The sequence below is a fragment of the Rhea pennata genome, chromosome 1 (assembly GCF_028389875.1).
Source record: "Rhea pennata isolate bPtePen1 chromosome 1, bPtePen1.pri, whole genome shotgun sequence".
Lineage (NCBI taxonomy): Eukaryota > Metazoa > Chordata > Aves > Rheiformes > Rheidae > Rhea > Rhea pennata.
The window spans coordinates 209,727-229,034 of NC_084663.1; positions in this window are offsets into that span (position 1 = coordinate 209,727).

The window sequence follows — 19,308 nt, forward strand, 5'->3', positions numbered from 1 at the left end:
GACTTGGCCTGATGCTACAACAAGCAGAGTTTTCTGTACCCATGGGGCCAGACTCTGGGGATAAGTGCAAAGCTTGGGGCATTCCCAGAGTGGGGACAAGCATCCTTGCAGTGTGGGCAGCCCTTGCCTGGCCTGCAGGACCCAAGCATATGGATGATGGTTGCTAGAGTAGCAGCGATGCTGGATCACACCAGGGTGATGCAGATGTGAAGGGGGTAATTCGCAGGGGGCACAGAAAGAAGGCTGAAGTGCAGGAGAGGGAAGGGCCTCCTCCTAACGTGGGGAGGCCTGGTCCCAGACCAAGGCACTGTGGTGGGGCTGGGGATTGCCCCGACAGAAGGCCTTGCCATTCTAGGGCTGGGGGTGGTTCCCACAGCTTCCAGGCGGCAGATGGGTCTGTCCCTCCACAGCGCAGCACCCCTGCTTGCCTGCCAGCTGGAGTCTCCTGCAGAGTTCACTCGGATTCTGTTCCTAATGCTGCTTTCCATGTAAGTATGCCATCTGCATACTTACACTGCAGGCTTGGTGCCAGGGGACAGCAGCAATGCTGTGTGTGGTAGAGGAGGCTGCTGGGCAGGTGGTCATACAGAACAAGCTGTGTCTCAGGATGGTGCACCCGCCTCTGCATGCACCCTTCTTGCAGAGCAGCCGCTCTGCCGTCTGCAATGGAGAGCACAGCGGCTTGCCTCAGGGCTGGGAAGATATCTGAAGGACTGTCTCCCACCACAAGCGTGAGGGACACCAGGAGTCACAGAATGCCTTGCCTAGCTAGACAGGGAAGGAGAGTGCTGTGAGGGACTCCTTCCTCTACCATGTCCTTCCCTTGTCTCCTATGCCCATCTCAAGGCTGTGTTTGTTAAGGAGCCATACTGGGGAACCAGTGCCTGCTGCAGCTGATGCCTGGGTCTGCAGGGTTACATGGAGAGGGGCTGGGATGGTAGTGGCTGTCCTTACTGCAGAGCAAGGGGCAGCTGGGACAGGGCTGTGGCAAGTCTCCACAAGGGCTCTGGGCTGCAGGGGAAGGTCTGTAACAGGTGTCCTCAGCTAATAGCGTGCATTTGCTTCCTGCAGGAAGCACTTTTCCTCCTCGAAACCTGCAGAGCAGGCTTGCTGACCCCTCCAGCGTGTGCTGCCAGATGCACTCCTTGCCTCTGGAAGCAGGGCTCCCTGGAGAGGCTAAATGAACCCACTTTGCTCCACCAAACCAGTGCCTAGGTCGTCACCCCACCCACAGAGCAACCAAAAATGAGAGGTTAAAGTGAAATGAGTTTACAGAGTGTTTCTATGTGAACACAAGAGAAAGCTCCTCTGCCTGCTGGGGTCAGTCCACGCATCTCAGCAGCGAGGTGTGTATGGATACTGCTCATGGGCACCTCCCCCACCCAGCCTGCCAGACCTGCCACCCTGCTGTGTCCCATGGGGACTGGAGAGCATCCCAGTGCTCCAGGCTGCTGCCACTCTCATAGCTTCCTTTGGTGTCCCTATGGCTCCAGCTCTGGGCTGGCTATGCCTGGGGCCAGTGGGCTGCAGCGGGGGGCAGAGGTGGTTGACTGTGCTGGAGAGGGCTGCGCTCTGCGGACACCTCCTGGTCATGTGGCTGCAGCTCTGCACCAACCTGCACTGCCTGACACATCTCACCAGGATTGGGGCAGGAGGCTCCAGCCACATCCAGCTGTGGGGGCTCTGTATCAGCCAATGCCGCCCTGCATGTTCTGGCAGGATTGGGGCAGGAGGCTCCAGCTACATCCCAGCAGCAGGGGCTCTGCACCAGCTTGTGCTGCCCCATGCATCCTGCCAGGATGAGGATAGGAGGCCCAAGGGGATGGTAGGGTCCAGCCCAGAGTGAAGGCACTGGCCTGCTCCTGCAATGGACACTGCCACATCCCAAGGGACTGCAGCTCCTCTGCTCTCCCTCAGTCCCTTGTTATGCTTGCACCCACACAGGTCTGCACTGACAATTGCTCCCTGGAAAAAGCACCCCATTGCAAGTGGTGGGGAAGCATGCTGTAGGCAGCCTTCCACCAGTAAGCAGCACGGGCTGGGGCGAGGATGCCATCAGAAACAACTTGTGCAAATAAAGCAAGCTGCACATCATAGAGTAAGATGCTGTTCATGCAGAGCAGGCTGGGAGCACAGCCGGATGTGCAAGGGAGGAGAGAGGCAGCAGAGCAGAGCTGGCTCCTCATGACCAATGTCATGCCCATTGCTGGCTGAGAATAGAGGTCATCTCAGTGCCAAAGTGATATGTGGGAAGCCGGTTTTCTCCCAGAGTTGAGCTCAGTGCAGTTTTGTGCTGCAGGAGGCAACAGACGGGATGATCCAAGGCATCAGGAGGGGAGACAAAAGGTGGAGGGGAGAGGAGTGGGGTTAGGAAGTTGCGCAGACAGAAAGCCCTGGAGATGGCAGGAGAGCCCAGCCGAAGGGTGATAGGGTCTGGGGAAAGGTCTTATGGGAGCCAAAGCTGCCCTGGCAGCCCCACATCCCTTTTTTGCTCACCGCCCTCTCCAGAACTTGTGGCTACCCCTGCATCCAGAGGCAGCCCCACGGCTGCCCCTCACCCAGAACCAGCTGCCTGTGCAAGGCCACATCCTGGCTGCACTCTAGGCCCAGAGAGGCTAGGCACTGCTTGGTGCTGGTAGCTCTGTTGGGGTGGGCAGATGAGCTGTGCCCAGCCTGGGATCCTGCAGTGGTTCTGGGACATGTGGGGCCCCCTGCAGCTTTGGACTGCGCTGCAGGAGTCCTCAAAGCCCTCTGCATTGCCTTCTAGAGCAAGTTGTCCGGACCCCTGGTCCCTGGGGTTGGAGGGGGAGCAGGCAGCGTTAGGAGCTGTGCTGAGGCCGTGACTGCAGGGAGGGAGCCATGGGCCAGGCCTGTGGGGGCACCTGGTGGGCCCAATGTACTGGGGCACTGGGAGTGGGGAGGGCAGAGTGAAAGGAGAAAGTTTGCAGGGCGCCCTGGAGCTCAAAGGCCCCTTGTGCTGTGCTGTGCACCAGGACTCTCAGGCCCACAGGGACAGCTCAGCTTTTGCTCTGCCCTGTGCAGTCCTGCAGCTTCTGCAGCGCTCCAGCAGTGCCGCTGAGGCTAGTGTGAAGCTGACACATACGGGGAGACTCGCTTGCTTCCGGGCCACCCTGCACTGTAGCCATGCTCCCTCTGCTGCCATGCTGAGCTGCTCTCCCACACTCTGTTGCCTCCCAGAGTGCGTCACCTCCACCTCACGTGGCTGAGAGAAGTTGCTATGAGATAACATGTCAGAAGATGAAGCAGATGCAGAGCCCATCAACAGCAGAGAAGCTTGAAATGGGCTGGGGAGGTTGCAGCAGTTCAGTGCAGAGGAGCTGGTGCTGCAGTCAATCATCAGATCCCCTCACCCTGCACACTGCATATTTAATGGCTCTTTGGGTCTCAGTGTTTAAATCTCTCTATCTAATGAGCATTTAACTGCCACTCAATATTTAATGCCTCCGTGTTCAGTGCAATAACCCCATGTATCACAGTGAATGCTGGTCCATCACCCTGGGAATGGGGAGAGGCATGCTACAGGAGAGGATCTAGCACAGGTCACAGGCAGCAGATCGAGGCTAGGGATGGGAGGGGGATCTGCTACCTGACACCTCTCACATGGATGACAGATTGTCTCTGTGCCATGAGCTCTACCTGCCTCTTTTTGGAGTCGTCTTCTCTTGGTGATGCAGCAGACCCTGGAGCTTCTCTGTGCTGTGTCCTGCTGCAGGACTGGTGCAGTTGGAGCAGTGGGCTGGAAGTAGCTCAATGGGCAGTGCAGCGCTGGTATGCTGCTGTCACATGCTGTCCTCAGCCAGAGGTGCTGTCCTGCAGTGAGCTTCTGCCCCTGGATTTGCAACCTGCAAGCTTGCTCTCCTGACCTCTGCTGTGGCAGAGCTGTATCAGGATGTGGCTGCAGGACCTGCCTTGGCTCCCCATTCACAGAGCTGCTGTCTGCATGGGCAGAGACCAGGAGAGCAGTGGAGCCCACCGCAGCAAGCCATGCACCCCTCAGCATGTGAGGTGCTGCACTGCACTGCAGCAGGGTGAGTTGCAGGAGGCTGGTGTGGAGTGCACGCCCTGTGTGGAACAAGGACACTGCTGAGCATGGTGACTGCCAAAGTCTGGCACTCTCTGCCCCCAGTGTGCAGTGTACCATTTGGCCGCACTGGCCATGTGCAGGCGCATGCGTCTGTCCTGTGTGATTTTGATGCACTTGGTTTAGCTTGCACTTGCTGACTCGTGCTGTTGCAAAGGCATTCACTCTCCATAGGGCTGGTTGTGGTTCCTAGTGCTTCTACCCGCTCTTGCAGAAAGGCTCAACCCCAAGCCCTTTACCAACAAGCAGTTTTGGTAGGTCTGTCAAGATGAATCTCTCCCCCAGGCTGGCAGGGTCTGGGATGTCCTTATGCCAGAGCCCCACATCTTCATCCATGTGCTGAACTGCAGCAAGAGCCAGCTCTGAGCTGTCAAACCTTTTCCTTTGGAGGAGCAAAGTCCCTCTTTCTCTGGGGGCCAGAGTTGATGGCACCTGTTGTGGCTGAACACTGAGACCCCATTCCCTCCTGCCATTCATTTCCCAGGCTCATGGCAGGGGCCCAGCATATCTGGGTCTGCAGTCTTGAGCCTTGCTGTGCCATGTCATACTGTGCTAGGCCATGCTATGCCATACCATGCTGTGCCATGCCCTGCCATGCCATACTGTTCCCTGGCCCAGTGTTCCTGGCTCTGCAGTCTCCAGCCTTGATGAGCAGAAGCAGAGGACTGGGGATTTCACCTTGTCCAGGCCTCCTCGACTGGTGAGGAACAACTGTCAGGGCACCCTTGCACCAGCCTGGGTGGATGCTGGTAGCAGGAGGGCACGTGTAGGTGGGGTGACCTACACCTGTGCTGGGACCAGCATGCATGGGACAGCAGGCAGCCATTGCATTTGGTTTGTGGGCATGTGGCATTGCAGGCAGTGGCCCCAGCTCCTGGCTGTGGGTCCCTGTGTGGGCTCTGGCACCGGCACCAGTCCCAGGACTGGCCGCGTGTGCCTCAAGCGCCGGCAGAGGCAGGTCTCCGCAGGCAGCAGAATTCACTTTGCTGCTCGGTGTGGGATTTGTAGCCAGAGAAGAAACGCAGCACACGGTGCTCTCCAAAGCAACATCCTGTGTGGTTCACCCTAGTAAGGCTCATCCAGTGCAACCTTTGAGGTGCTCCATGGCCAGCTCTTGTGTCCACCCCTCCTCCCCAGCACTTATCCTGTGCCACCCTGCTGTGAGGTCTCACACATGGCCACTGCCTCATAGTGCCAGGGCTGGTCTGACATGGCGGCATGAAGTACGCTCACTGTGCCCAGCTCTGGGCCTGCTGCGTCTCGAGGGGCTGTGTGATGGGGTGGTGCCCATGGAGCCCTTTGGGGAGGGGCTTGTGGCGCAGGCTGCGCTCACTGGCTGCTTGGCCCATGGTGCCAGGGTCTCCTTGCACATCACTGTTGATGGGTGCCTGAGAACCGTGCAAGGCAGGGCTGCTCATGTGGCTGGGCAGGTCCCCCGCCTGCACCTCCCCTGTGCTCCCATCTGTGCCAGAAGGCTCAATGTCCCCATGGGAGATGGTGAGCATGGGGGCACACTGTGCCCCACACCGTGTGATGGGAGCCTGGTGCGTGCTGTCCCAGCGTTCTACCTGGGACCCCTGGCAGCCGAATGGTGCAGCTGGGGTGCATCTTTCCTCTGCAGACTCTTTCAGCATACGCCATCCCCCGTGCCAGGCCCAAGGCAGCAGCGACGCCTGGCCAGGCTGCTGGGCTGAGCTCTGCCTCATGCCCTGGGCTCAGGTCTGGCACAGCCACCTTGTCCCGGCACAGCCACCTTGTCCCAGCACAGCCCTGGGGCCAAATCCCCTTCCCTGTCCTGACATCTGCCCTGTTCCACAGTTCCCATCTCCATCCCTGTCCCCATCCCCATCTGAGCTCTGTCCTTGTCCCCATCCCCACCCCAACCCTCTCCCTCTACCCATCCTGAGCTCTGTTCTATCTCCAACCCCATACTTACCTGCATTCCTATCCTGACCTTGACCTCCCCCATCCCCACCCCAACCCTATCCTTGTCCCCATGCTGAGCCCTGTTCCTGTCTCCAAACCCATCCCTATTCCCATTCCAATCCTGATCTTGACCCCCCCATTCCATTCCCATCCACATCACCATCCCCATCTCTGTCCCCATTCTCATCCCCATTCTTGTCCTCATCCCCATGACCATTCCTGTCCCCATCTCCATGCCCATCCTCATCCCCCATTCCCATTCCCATTTCCATCCCAGTCCCATCCCCATCCTTGTCCCCGTCTCCATCTCCATTCCGATCCCCATTGCTGTCCCTGTCCCCATCCCAGCAGCTCCCTCCCCTCCCAGCGGCTGCTGCAGACTGCTGAGACTGAATTCCAGAGCTTTTGTGAGATACCTGATTAATCCCAGTATGAGCTGTAATCACATGGCAATAATTGCACGAGTTGTGCTTATCTGAATGTGTAATCATGGCAATGAATAATGCTCTGAGCTTGGCACCTCTCTAATTAGTGCCATGCCAAGGAGGGAGAGCCCCTGCTGCAGTGTTTTGCAACGGTGCCCCTGCCAGGGCTGGGGTCTGCTGCAGCGACGTGGGGCCTAGCTGTTGGGACATGTATGTGCGTCAGCGCCGCCCCCACTCTCAAGGCCCCGTGTGCTGCTGGGCACAGATACATGTGGTCCCAGGGCTGCACGTCGACTGCTGTGCCATTGATGGGAGAGTGTCCTAGCACACGTCACAATACTTATCCTGCTGCAAGGCCCTCTGTGTGCCAGTGCAGGATGTGGTAGAAGGGGCACAATGCCCCTGCACCATCCTGCTGACCTGTGCCGTATTGATGGCTGTGGAGAAGTTGCACAGCACCAACATGCTGTGGCATGTTGTGCCATGCTGTTCTGTGCTATGCTAAGCCATGCCATGCCCTGCTGTGTAGTTCTGTGCCTTTCTGTGACCTGCCATACCATGCTATGCTGTGCCATGCTGTGCCGTGCCATGCCATGTTGTGCTGTGCTAAGCCATGCTGGGCCATGCCATGTCACACTATACTGTCCCTTGCCATGCTGTGTCGTACTGTGCTGTGCTACATTGTGTCATGCTGTGCTGTGCCATGCCATGCTGTGTCATGCTGTGCTATGCCATGCTGCGCTATGCTGTGCTGTGTAGCCTGGGAGAGACTGCTCAGAGCGACAGGGCTGCCAGCTCATACCTCATCCCCAAAGGTGTCCACATGCCTGCGTTCATGCAGGTGGCGCAGCAAACCATGGCTCCACATGGTGGGCTCAACAGCACTGCTATGCTGCTGAGAGTGGGAGTGTTGCTGTGGTTTGAGGGTTCTTTTCTCCTGCCTCAAGCCACAGGGGCATTTCCTAGTTGTATACAGTACCTCACTGAATGTTCACCTGCATACATGGTTCCCCAGATCCATTAATTCAAAGGTCTAGGATAGGCAGGAATCTCCATTGCTCTGCTAGCATCTCACTGAATTGCAGGGACCTCTAGAGATCATTCGTCCAACTCCCCAGCTGAGCAGGTAGTCCAGGACTATGTCCAGCTGATTTTGAATATCTTCAAGGAGAGAGACTCCATAACCTCTCTGGGCAATTTGTTCCTGTGTTCAACCACGCTCTCAGTGAAGAAGTGTTTTCTTGTGTTCAAATTGAATTTCCTGTGTTCTCCCAATGTATACTATATTTATCTATATACTGGATATCTGTATTTACACTATATCTATATTTATCCCACCATAGCAGAGAGGCAAGAAGTCCCTGTGGCTCACTTGCAGTCTTGGACAACAGAGAGATTTGCAGAGGGAGAAATTTGGTAGAAATATCTGACCACCACCTCCAACATACCCAGCCAAAGCAACGAACCATGACAAGGATGCACTACAGAGCATGGCACAGACCAGAGACATCTACCAGTCCCTGCTAAGCAGAATATGACTTAATAGAGACTGGACACTTGCACATCCCAGAGTGAACAGTGGAAAAGCATGCAGTCCAAAGTGAGCATTATCCACAGCTGTGTACAGCCCATGGTGAGCACTACTGTGTATGCATGTGGCCTGCAGTGAGTGCGGAACACGTGTGCAAAGCCTATGTAGAGCCCTGCCTGCAGCAAGCACTGACCGCACGTGTGTGCATGGCCTGTGGTGAGCACTGCCTGCAGTATGCACTGCCTGTATGAACATGTGCACAGTCCATGGTGAGCACTGCCTGGAGTGAGCAGTCTATATATGTGTGCACGGCCCATGGTGAATACTGTCTTCAGTGAGCATTGCCTATGTGTGAGCATGGTTCCTGGTGAGCTCTGCCTGCAGTGAGCACAGCTCATGTGCACTGTGTGCAGTGAGCACTTCCTACCTGTGCATGCTCCTGGATGAGCCCTCCCCATGGACATATGCAGACCTATGTGTCTCTACTCTACAGCCATCATGTCCCTGCTCTCCAGCCTCCTGATGATAGTGATTCCCCCTGAGCTGGATGTTTGGAGGCAGCTGCTTTCAGCCTGGTCCTCTGTGGTGAAGATGGGGCTGTTGGGGCCAGTGGCATGGGCAGGGCCAGTGCCCAAAAGCAGAGGGCTGTGCCAGCGCAAGCTATACGGTATATCCTTGCAGGCAGGCAGCCAAACAGCCTCTGGAAATGTGCAGAGTCACAAATTAAAAGCTTAATTAGCAGATGTGCCTCCCTCAAGGAGCTGCTGCCTCATTAGCATCAGGAATGATGACTAATTAGTAGGAAGAGGGTCCGCTCTGCCAGTTGAACCCCACGTGCATGTCCGCTCTGCCACAGGGCAGGGTGCACGTCAGACACCATCTTTCTCTGCCTGCCTCTCTCTGCCTGCCTTGTAGTGACTAGCCAGCCCAGAAAGGGTCTCCTCCAACCCACTGGGCCAGCCCTGCACTAGATGCCTCACTTTCCCTGCCCCCCAGTCCTTTCCCTGCTTTCCCTTCTTCCTTGGGCTGATGGTCCGTGTTTTCAAGCCTGTCCCCAGGTGGTTCAAAATGTTCTGCTAGAGGTCCATGGCACGGCCAACGGAAGGTGGGGGTGTCTCCCTGTGAGGTCCATGGCGTGGCACATGGAGGACAGGGTAGACCACAGATGTCCCTGGCACATGTGGAGGACATGGTAGCACACCTCTCAGCATTGCCGGGAAATATCACTGCAAGAGGAGCCTAGAGAGCTCCTCCTGCTCAGACAGCTGTAAGCATTCACAGCAGCATCTCAAGCCATTTCCAGGACAGACACTGGCCCCTGTGAGGCTATCGGTTAATTAAACTTTCACAGGCCACATGCTCTTGGAAGAAATTAATTCACCAGAAAAGCCAGACTATGCTAGTGGCCAGGTGACACCCTTCTGCTGGGGACACTGGGCCCAGGCTGAGCGGAACATGCCCTGTTCACCTGAAAGAGCAGTGCCCAGTGTGTGTGACTGAGTGCTCACCTCATCAATTCCTGGAGCTGGCTGCTCTGGCTGTGTGCTGGGCCAGCTGTGAGCTAGCGGTGTGCCGTGGCTTCAGCTTGCCTACAGGGAAGATTCACAAATCCAAGTGTCAGACCTAACCTGGTGCCTGCAATGCCCTCCCAATTGATGCTGGCACTCACCATGTCTCAGCCATGATCTGCACAGTGGCTCTGGTACAGCAGCCCATCTCTCTCCCTTCACTTCCCCAAGCCCTGGAAATCTGCTCCTTGCTGCTGGCAGGCTGGCCAGGATCAGCACTGCATGTGCCCCAGAAAGAGCTCAAGAAGCCACCAGGCAATGGTCTGCAGAGGTCTCTGTGGTGTCCAGGAGCAGCTTGGTACTGTCCTGGCCATACTTTGTACTGGCAGGAGGGCCTTAGTGCAGCTGGGCAGCACAGGGCTCTGTGTCTGGCACAGGATGGGGGTATCCCTTCTGCTCCAAGCAGGCTCTCAGGTGCTGGCAGCACCAGGATGCTGATCCTCTCTTCAGCCCCATGTGCAGGCCCTCAAGACCTGCTGGAGATGTGTGCTTGAGCAAGATGTAGCATTTGTCCCAGCTGGAGATGAAATCCTGTCTGGATAGGCCCAGGCACAGCCCATCAAAGAGCAGGTCCTGGATCCCAGCTGGATGGGCCATCAGAGAGGAAACCTCTTGGATCAGTATGCCTGGGGTGTTTTCTCTCATTGGTGTTGCTACTAGCCTTGCAAACGGCCCCTGGAGCAGTCTGTGCAGATGCCAGAAAGCACAGAGGCCATCTGGGCACTGAAACCTCATACTTGGTGCTTGCCATATTTCTTGGCATCTCTGCACCACAAGCCCCAGCTGGCCTTGCCATGGTGGAGGCACAGCCTCTATCACTGGTCAGAGACCATGGTCTCAGGGACTATAATAGAATCATAGAATCAGTAAGGTTGGAAGGGACCTCTGGAGATCATCTAGGCCAACCTCCCTGCTCAGCAGGGTCACCTAGAGCATGGTAGACAGGGTTGCATCCAGGCGGGCCTTGAAGATCTCCAGAGAAGGACACTCCACAACCTCTCTGGGCAACCTGTTCCAGTGCTCCATCACTCTCACAGGGAAGAAATTCTCCCTCACGGTCAGGCGGAACTTCCTCTGCTTCAGTTTCTGCCCACTGCCTCTTGTCCTGTCACATGGGACAACTGAACAGAGCGTAGCCCCATCCCCTTGGCACCCTCCCTTCAGGTACTTACACACATTGATGCGATCCCCCATCAGTCTTCTCTTCCCCAGGCTGAAGAGGCCCAGCTCTTGCAGCCGTTCTGTATAGGGCGGATGCTCCAGCCCTCTGATCATCTTTGTAGCCCTACTCTACAGTAGCTCCATGTCTCTCTTTTCCTGGGGAGCCCAGAACTGGACACAGTACTCGAGATGAGGCCTCACCAGGGCTGAGTTTAGTGGAGAGGAAGAAAGTTTTGGCCATGTGACATTAAGTGTACTTAATGAATCACCAGGGAAGCTGAAAGGCTCCACATATAGTCTGGGTAGAAGGAAGCCAGCTGTTGCCATGCTCAAGGGCCTGCAACATTTCTGCACATGCGGTCAGATGATCTGCAGTTCTGGGAAAGAGCATGAAGAGTGACATCCAGAAAAGCAGTGAAATTTTGAACCTGAAAAGAGGCCAAGGGAGAATCTGGTCTGTCAAAGCACCAGCAGCACCAAAGCAAGCTCTCTTGTGGGAAAAGCAATACAAAGGGTGGAGACTGGGAGTAAGGACTGCTGCCACAGACTGTATCAGTACCCTGACACTGTGATCTGGGTAAAGGGAAAGAGACAGTGCTGCCATGCAGGATAGGAAGCTGTAAGTAGAACTTAAGCTTTTATGTCATGTACCTGCCTGATTCTAGACAGTGTTGTTGATGCTGGCACCCTAGGAAAGACATTCATTCTTAACTCTTGCTCTAATGCTTGTCCTGTGTTGAGGGTTACATGAAGCACATGCCAAGAATTTCCCTTCAGCAGGTGGGTGCTGAGAAAACCCACTTCAACACAGTCAGATGCCCAAGAGATATGTTTGCCATACAGCAGGACTGGCAGGAGAAGGAGCTGGTAACATAGGATGCTGGTGCAGAAGAAGCATTTTCAGTAACAAGTGTTAGTTTGAGTGACCTTGGCAGCAGGACCATTGAGGCCATGGCCAAAACCCAGCACCTCTTTCCATAGGAGATATACTGCCTGTAGCTATACATAGACTGGAGGTGGTGATGTCCTGGAGCTGCCTTCCAGCATAGCATGAGTGAGGACAGGAAATGTGTAAGCTCTAAGACGTGTTATAAGCCTCAGTAGTATTGTGTCACAGTTCTTGCAGAAGCATGGGCTGCATCTGGGAGTCCCCCCTCACTTCCCTCACCACATGACTGTGCTCTCTGCTCAGGTGATTACAGCTGAATCAGGCAGATATGCTGTGGGAAACCTGCACTCATCAAAGCCTCTGCTGCAGGAGCAGAAGGCTGGGCATGGGATGCCCTTAGCGGCATGCTCAGAGGCAGCTGCTGGCAGAGCCCAAGGCTTATCTGTCACAGGTAGGAAGATCTAACATTTCAAAGTCCCACAGCAGCTGCTTCTACACCATCAGCTCAGGGAAAAGAGATGGCTGCACCTTCTGCTTTCATCAACAACTGGAAAACACAAGAGCTTGTCCTGCTTCTGAGAACTTTTTCTAGACCAGGAGCTTTGGACTGAACATCCAGAAATGTCAGTAAAGGGAAAAGACTGTGAAATGGGACCTATCAAATGAGACCCAGCAAGAGGAGGGTCACTGCAATATATCCAGCTTGTTCTATGAGCAGCCAGGCAGGGTCAAGTGTAGAGGCAGAACCCAGTCCAGAGATGATGGGTCCAAGCAGACTCTAAGTGCAACTATTGTACGAGCAGCAGCAGTTGTGGGAGCAAGTGCAGCCATTTGAGCATTTGTCTTGGGAAGGACAGTGTGGGGTGAAGTCTGTACAGTCAGCATCTCAGCTGCTCTGCGCCATGTTTGCTTGTCCTGCACCAGGATGTATGGAGCATCATCCCCAGCCAGAGGTTTCAGTGGTGCAATGCCAATGAAGCTCTGAGTGTTAGGTTCACCAGGACCCACACTGAGGGCTGCAGAGAGCAGTCACCAACCTCTGGCTGGACTGTGATGCCCAGTGCAGCAGGCTTGGCATGCTCTTCCCGCTGCATTAGCCTAGGCCTTTCCTATACTCATCTGTAGCCAGCTGCTCCTGGCCCTGGAGCCAGTCTGCAAGCACTCAGAGTGGCTTGGGAGAGGAGGTGTCACTACATGGTGAGAAGTGTTTTGCTGGCACACAGAGGGGTGATGGCTGCAGATCTCTACCTGCAAGGACCTGGTGGTGGGGTGCAGTTCTTCATCACTTTTCTCTGTTCATCTCTGTCCTGGGATGACTCAGCCTAAAACACTACCTCAAACCCTGGCAGAACTGTGTCTGCTCTAACTGCTGGCAGAGTGAGAGCCCCTTCTAGGGCTGCCAAGCAGTTCCCAGTCCTTGCCCTGACCCTCCTGGAGATGGCAATTGGATGATGGCTGAAGGAGCCCCCTGGCCAGGCACAGCCACCTCTGTGCTGTAAGGGGTACTGGGCACACCACTTGCCCCGTGGCCTTGTGACAGCTCTCAGCCTGGCTGCAGCTCAAGATGGTGCTGGTGCTGGCACCAGCACAGTCCCTCTGTATACATGTGTCAGTCGCTTTCATAGCACAGTGCACAGGAGTGTGGGAGCAGCACCCATTCCAAGGCAGCCTCTGCTGCTGCTTCCCTCACTCTGAAGGTTGCACTCCAGGGCTTTAGCTGACCTCCCACCTCCTTGTGTCCTGGCTGGGCCTTAGGCCACTCAGTGTCCAAAGGGAAGAGCAAAACATGAAAGAAAGGTGCAAAGGAGGAGAAGGAAACTTGACCCGTTCCTCTGATGCTGTGCCCTGCTGCTCCATAGCTGGCATCTGCGGACACCGGATGGCCTGTAGAATCTCAGCAAAGCACCTTTAGGAAAGCTTGGACTTGAGGAAGGCAATTCCCTGTTCCATATTTAGCACAGCTCAGCACCAAGGGTGAGATTTGTGGATACCATCTGCCTCTACTTTCCTGCAGTGAAACCAGCATCCTGGGCATTGCAAAGCAGTGCAGCGCCCAGGGGGTGCTTCTGGCTGGCAGCATGCAGCATTTTGGGACAGTTTGTCCTGGGGCCCTGAAAGCAGTGTCCTGCAGAGGTGGCCAGGGCCATGCCCACTGCCAGGCATCCTTGGCATGACTGCTATGGGGGCTGGTTGCTGTCAGGTGGTTGCTGCTGTGTGCAGCCCACAGCCCCTCACATGAGCAAAAAAACCCGGCATCCCTGTGCTGCTGTAGCGGCTGTGCCCACTCAGCCAGTTGTCAGCAAGATGAGCTGCCCGCAGCCCCTAAGGTCCAGTCTGCTCTGTCCTGCTTGTTACCAAGCTGCAGGGACCAGATGGGTCTGCCTCCACCTGGTTCCCATTCTGTCCGGGAGACACTGCTTCCTGCTGCCTCCCACTCACCAGCACTCACACACGCTTGTTCCTTGACCTTCGGAAGGAACCATGCAGGCAGGGAGCTCAGCTCTGCCTTGAGCCGCCTGCTCCACAGCATGGCACGTGCCTGCAGTCCCAGTCCCATGCTGCCCTGGGGACAGCTCTGGGGGCTAGTGTCCTGCAGAAGCCCTGCCCCTGCTCTGGGCCCAGAGCATGCTGTGCGTGCACGACTGTCAACCCACCCCCTTGCAGAGTTCCACTTCACCAAGCCAGAGCTTGTCTGTGCCAGCTCAGCCTTGAGGGCTGTATGCTGGCTTGTGCAGGTGTCCTAATGCCTGTACATGTGCTTGGAGGAAGAGGCTGTCACCAGGATTGGCACAGCCCCATGGCTGTGCCTGTGTGTGTGTGTGAGCTCTCACCTAGTCATGCACACCAGCAGGGGCCTGCATCACATCCAGATGGGCAGGAGTAGGGCTGGTTCCCATCCCTGGGTTCTCCCTGGCTCAGGTGCTCAATTCCCCATGCTGCTTGCACATCGAGGTCAGATGACTGTACAGACATAGGCATGGGGCTCCTTATTGTCTGCACTTTGTGTGCTGACTGCTGCACAACCTCCTGCAGCTAAGCACACTTTTGGCTATGCTCTGCTGAGCGATGGCTCTTCTCCCAGCTCATACCAGCTCTATTTCACACTTGGCTGGTCTCAGGGGGAGCTGCCATATTTGACGTCAGACGCTGCTTGTCCTGAGCTTGCCCTGTGCCTGGACAGTGATGTGGTGGTGGTCATGAAAGGACACCCCAGGATGGACTCTCCCCTTGGCTCTCTGCCTGGAGGGGCCTGAACTCCCCTGTATGTAGAAGCAAAAAGGAAGCAAAACCCTGGGGCCAAAGGAGGGTTTTCCAGGCCTTTGCCTGTCCTTGGCTGTGCCATAGGCCTGTCCAAGCCTCCCTGGCATCATGCTGCCATTGCACCTCGGGGAGCCATGCCCTCACTGAGCTCGGTTCCGGCCTCTGGCACCAGGCAGCTGTTCCTCCGCTCTGCAGCTGTGGCTGCTCCCACCACCCCACTGGTTTGCCTAGGAGGTGCCCTTAGGGCTGTGAGCCCAGCACCCATCCCTCTTACATGTGTGTAATCCAGCTGCTGTGAGCCCAGGACCCATCTCCATGCTGTGTGACTGGGCTTGTTCCTGATGCCATGGGGCTGCAGGGCCTGTTGCAGACCTGGCTCCTATCTGCTGGTGTAAGTGCTACAATCTTTCCAAAGCAGCTGCTCCTCACATTGCAGGGCTAGGGCCCTGAGTCAGCTGTATGGGAAAAGCCCATTCCCAGCTCTTCAGGCCCATGAACGAAAGCCAGGAAATTTGCCTCCATGAGCTAAGAAATAGCCAGAAAATTACACCTAAAAAATCTCATAAACAAAACCAGGCCAAAGGTGCAGGAGGAGCCTGGACAGCATTTCTGAGCCTTTGGCTCAGAGTGGCGACACTGCACTGGGGCAAGCAGCAGGAAAACCGTTCCTCAATGACCCCAGCTCTCCTTAGGCAGCAGAGCAGGAATGTGCTGTTCCCAGAGCTGCTCCCGGAGCTAGGTGCCAGACTGCAGGTGACTCGCTGCCCGAAGACAGGGCTGTGGTCAGGCAGGGACCAGGGATGGAGTTGGCACCTGGGAGTCCTGGGGTGTGATGTGGCACTCAGGAGGGCTGGTCCATGGGGCAGCACAGCCAGCATGGCTCCCTGATGGTGGAGTGGGACTGGCAGAGGCAGGTCTGTGGTGGGTGCTGACGGTGTTGCAGAGTGTGTGTCTGTGGCCATGTCCAACCCTCCTGTGTGCGGCATGGGGCTGTGCTGCAGGCACAGCTGCTCCTGGAGGCTGTGGCGGGGGATTTCCTCTGGGTCTGGATGGTGCTCGCTGCAGGAAGGGAGAATCTCTGCTCTGGCAAGGTGTTTCCTGACTCTGCAGATAGGATGTGGGAGGCACATCCTGCCCCCTGCCCACGAGTGTGTGCAAACCCCTGGGGAGCTGCTCGCAGACACACATCCCCCTAGCACAAGCACATAACCACCGGCACCCCCAAATGCGTGCCTGTGCAGTCTAGCCACAGCAGCTGTGTATGTGCACACACAGGGCCATGCATGTGTGCACCAGGCCACCTGTGTGCATGTAGGGCTACATATGCACACCGGGCCACATGTGTGCACACAGAGCCACATGTGTGCACATACTGAACCATGTGTGAACACACACTGGGTCACATGTGCACACACAGCACAATATGTGTGCAGACACAGAGCCATGGTTGTGCGCACACTGCCATGTGTGTGCATGCAAGGCCACATGTGTGCAGAACCATGCATGGGTGCACACACAAGGCCACGCATGTGCACGCAGGGCCCTGTGGCCAGGCCTGCCCAGGGGCTGTTGCACTGCAGACCAGCTCCCCTAGCTCCATGGCCAGCAGGATGTGGGGGGGAGGTGGGGCAGGAGCTGGCCAGAGAATGTCCTCTTCCTGGAAGGAAAGGGGCAGAGCCAGCGGCTGCGGGTTTCCTTTAGGCTCTGGCTCTGCGGGCAGTGAGGGGCTGGAGCAGCTCACACGCGACCACACGGAGCAGGTAACGGCACCTGGACCCCATGGCTGTGGGGCAGCTGGGCCACCCCGGGAGCAGCATGGGGCTGGGGCACATGGTACTCCCTCCCTGGGGGCAGTGGAGCTGGCACAGTTCCAGTGTCCCTCTGTGGGCTCAGTGGGGCTAGGACCTTCCTGGCACCTTGCCCTGGGACCAGTGGGGCTGGGCTGGCCCCAATGCTTTGCCCTGGGGTTGGTGGGTCTGGGCAGGCCCCAATGCTTTGCCGTGGGGTCAGTGCGGCTGAGCTGACCCTGATGCTTCACTGTGCAGTCAGTGGGGCTGGACTAGCCTGGTGCTTTGCTCTGGGGTTGGTGGGTCTGGACTGGCCCCGATGCTTCGCCATGGGATTGAGGTAAACCTGGTGCTTCACTGTGGGGTTGGTGGGTCCAGGCTGGCCCTGATGCTTCATCCTGGGGTTGGTGGGGCTAAGCTGGCCCCGATGCTTCGCCGTGGGGTCAGTGGGGCTTAGCTGAGTCCCATGTTTTGCCGTGTTGATGGTGGGAATGGTCAGAGCCTGGCAGTGCTGTGGGGTGAGGGTCTTGCTCTGGAGTGGCCCTGAGCTGCAGTGGGGCACGCACACAGGCCTGGCAGCAGCACCTGCCATGGAGAGATTGTCTGCCCTGCCTGCTGCGTCTGGCTGCCCCCACGGGCCCTGCTGCCCCAGAGATGGCTGCCCTGGGAGGATAGCTGCCCCATGGCTGTGGGTGCTCCAGAGCCTCCCACCATGCCTCCCTGCAGTGCCCATGTGGGGCCTGACCCCGCTGTCAAGGCTGTTCCCCACACGGCAGCGCTTGGCTGCCTGCCCTTATTGGGCCTGCTGTGGGCACTGTGTGGGGCACATGTCTGCCCCCTGGCATGGGGCATGGTGGTGCTCAGCTACTGGACTGGGCTGTGGGGCTGGACCATGGGGCTGAGCAGGCCTGGGCTGTCAGGCAGGGCTGTGGGGCTGTGCCATAGGGCAACATGGGGCTGCAACACAGGGCAGGGCTGTGGGGCAAGACTATGGGGCAGCATAGGAGTGGACCATGGGGCAGGGCAATGGAGCAGGACTGTGGAGAAACATGGGGCTTTGCCATGTGGCAGGTCTATGGGGCAGTGCCATAGGTTGAACTGTGGCATTGGGCCATGGGAGACAACCATGGGCTGCGCTGTGGGGCTGGGCCATGGGTTGCGCTATGGGCTTGGCCGTGGGGCTGGGTTACGGAGTGGGTGTGATGCTGGGGCTGGGGCCATGGGGCTGACCCTCCTCTCCCATCTTTGCCCCATGCCCGTCCCCTCTCCCATGCCTGCACATCCCTGCCCCATGTCAGGCTGCAGTGTGCCCCACAGCAAGGCTGGGCCAAGGCATGGTACAGGCATTGTGCCCCATGTGGGCATGGACCAGGCCATGGTGCAGGTCCTGTGTCCCACAGTGGGGTTGAGGCCGGCCCTGGTGCGGGCGCCGTGGCCCATGGCAGGGATGGGCCAGGCTGTGGTGTGGGTGCCATGCCCCACATGGGGATGGGCCGGGCTACGGTGCGGGTGCCCTGCCCCGTGGCAGGGATGGGGCCTGGCCACAGTGCGGGTGCCGTGCCTCACAGCAGGGATGGGCCGGCCGTGGTGTGGGCGCCGTGCCCCAGAGCAGGGATGGGCCAGTCGCAGTGTGGGCACTGTGCCCCACATGGGGGTGGGCCTGGCTGTGGTGTGGGTGCCTTGCCCCATGGCGGGGATGGAGCCCAGCCATGGTGTCGGCACTGTGCCCCAAGGTGTGGATGGAGGCTGGCTATGGTGCAGGCACCATGCGCCACAGCAGGGATGGGGCCTGGCCGCGTTGTGGGTGCCGTGCCCCACATGCGGATGGGCCCAGCCGCAGTATGGGCACAGCGCCACACATGGGGATGGGCCGGCTGTGGTGTGGGCACCGTGCCCGACATGGGGATGGGCTGGCCGTGGTGTGGGCACTGTGCCCCACATGGAGATGGGCCTGGCTGTGGTGTGGGCTCCGTACCCCACATGGGGGTGGGCCTGGCTGTGGTGTGGGCTCTGTGCCCCACATGGGGATGGGTCAGCCACGGTGTGGGCTCCGTGCCCCACATGCAGATGGACTGGTCATGGTGTGGGCTCCGTGCCCCAGACGGGGATGGGCCGGTCACGGTGTGGGCTCCGTGCCCCACATGGGGATGGACCGGTTGCAGTGTGGGCTCCATGCCCCACATGGGGATGGACCGGTTGTGGTGTGGGCTCCATGCCCCACACGGGGATGGGCCGGTCGCGGTTTGGGCTCCGTGCCCCACATGGGGATGGACCGGTCGCGGTGTGGGCTCCGTGCCCCACACGGGGATGGGCCAGTCGCGGTGTGGTTGCCCTGCCCCACGTGGGGACGGGCCGTCCCTCGCCGGCTGCATGGCCCGGCCCGGGCATGGAGCCGGCCGGCCTGTGCCCACCCCAGCAGCAGGCTTTGAACTTTCTCTCCATCCGCTTCCCTTTCTTGCTCACACATACTCTCTTGTTGCCATGACAACACCTTAAACTAACACTCGGTTCCCCAGGCTGCGAGGGGGGCTGAGTTCGCAGGAGAAATTCATCTTTCTAGTGCGGATCCTCTCCAGAATCCCCCTCCGCCCCCGCCCCGGTGCTACTCTTGCAGCTCGCCCGCTTGCTCGCTGGTGCTGGCTGCCTCCGGCGCCCGCC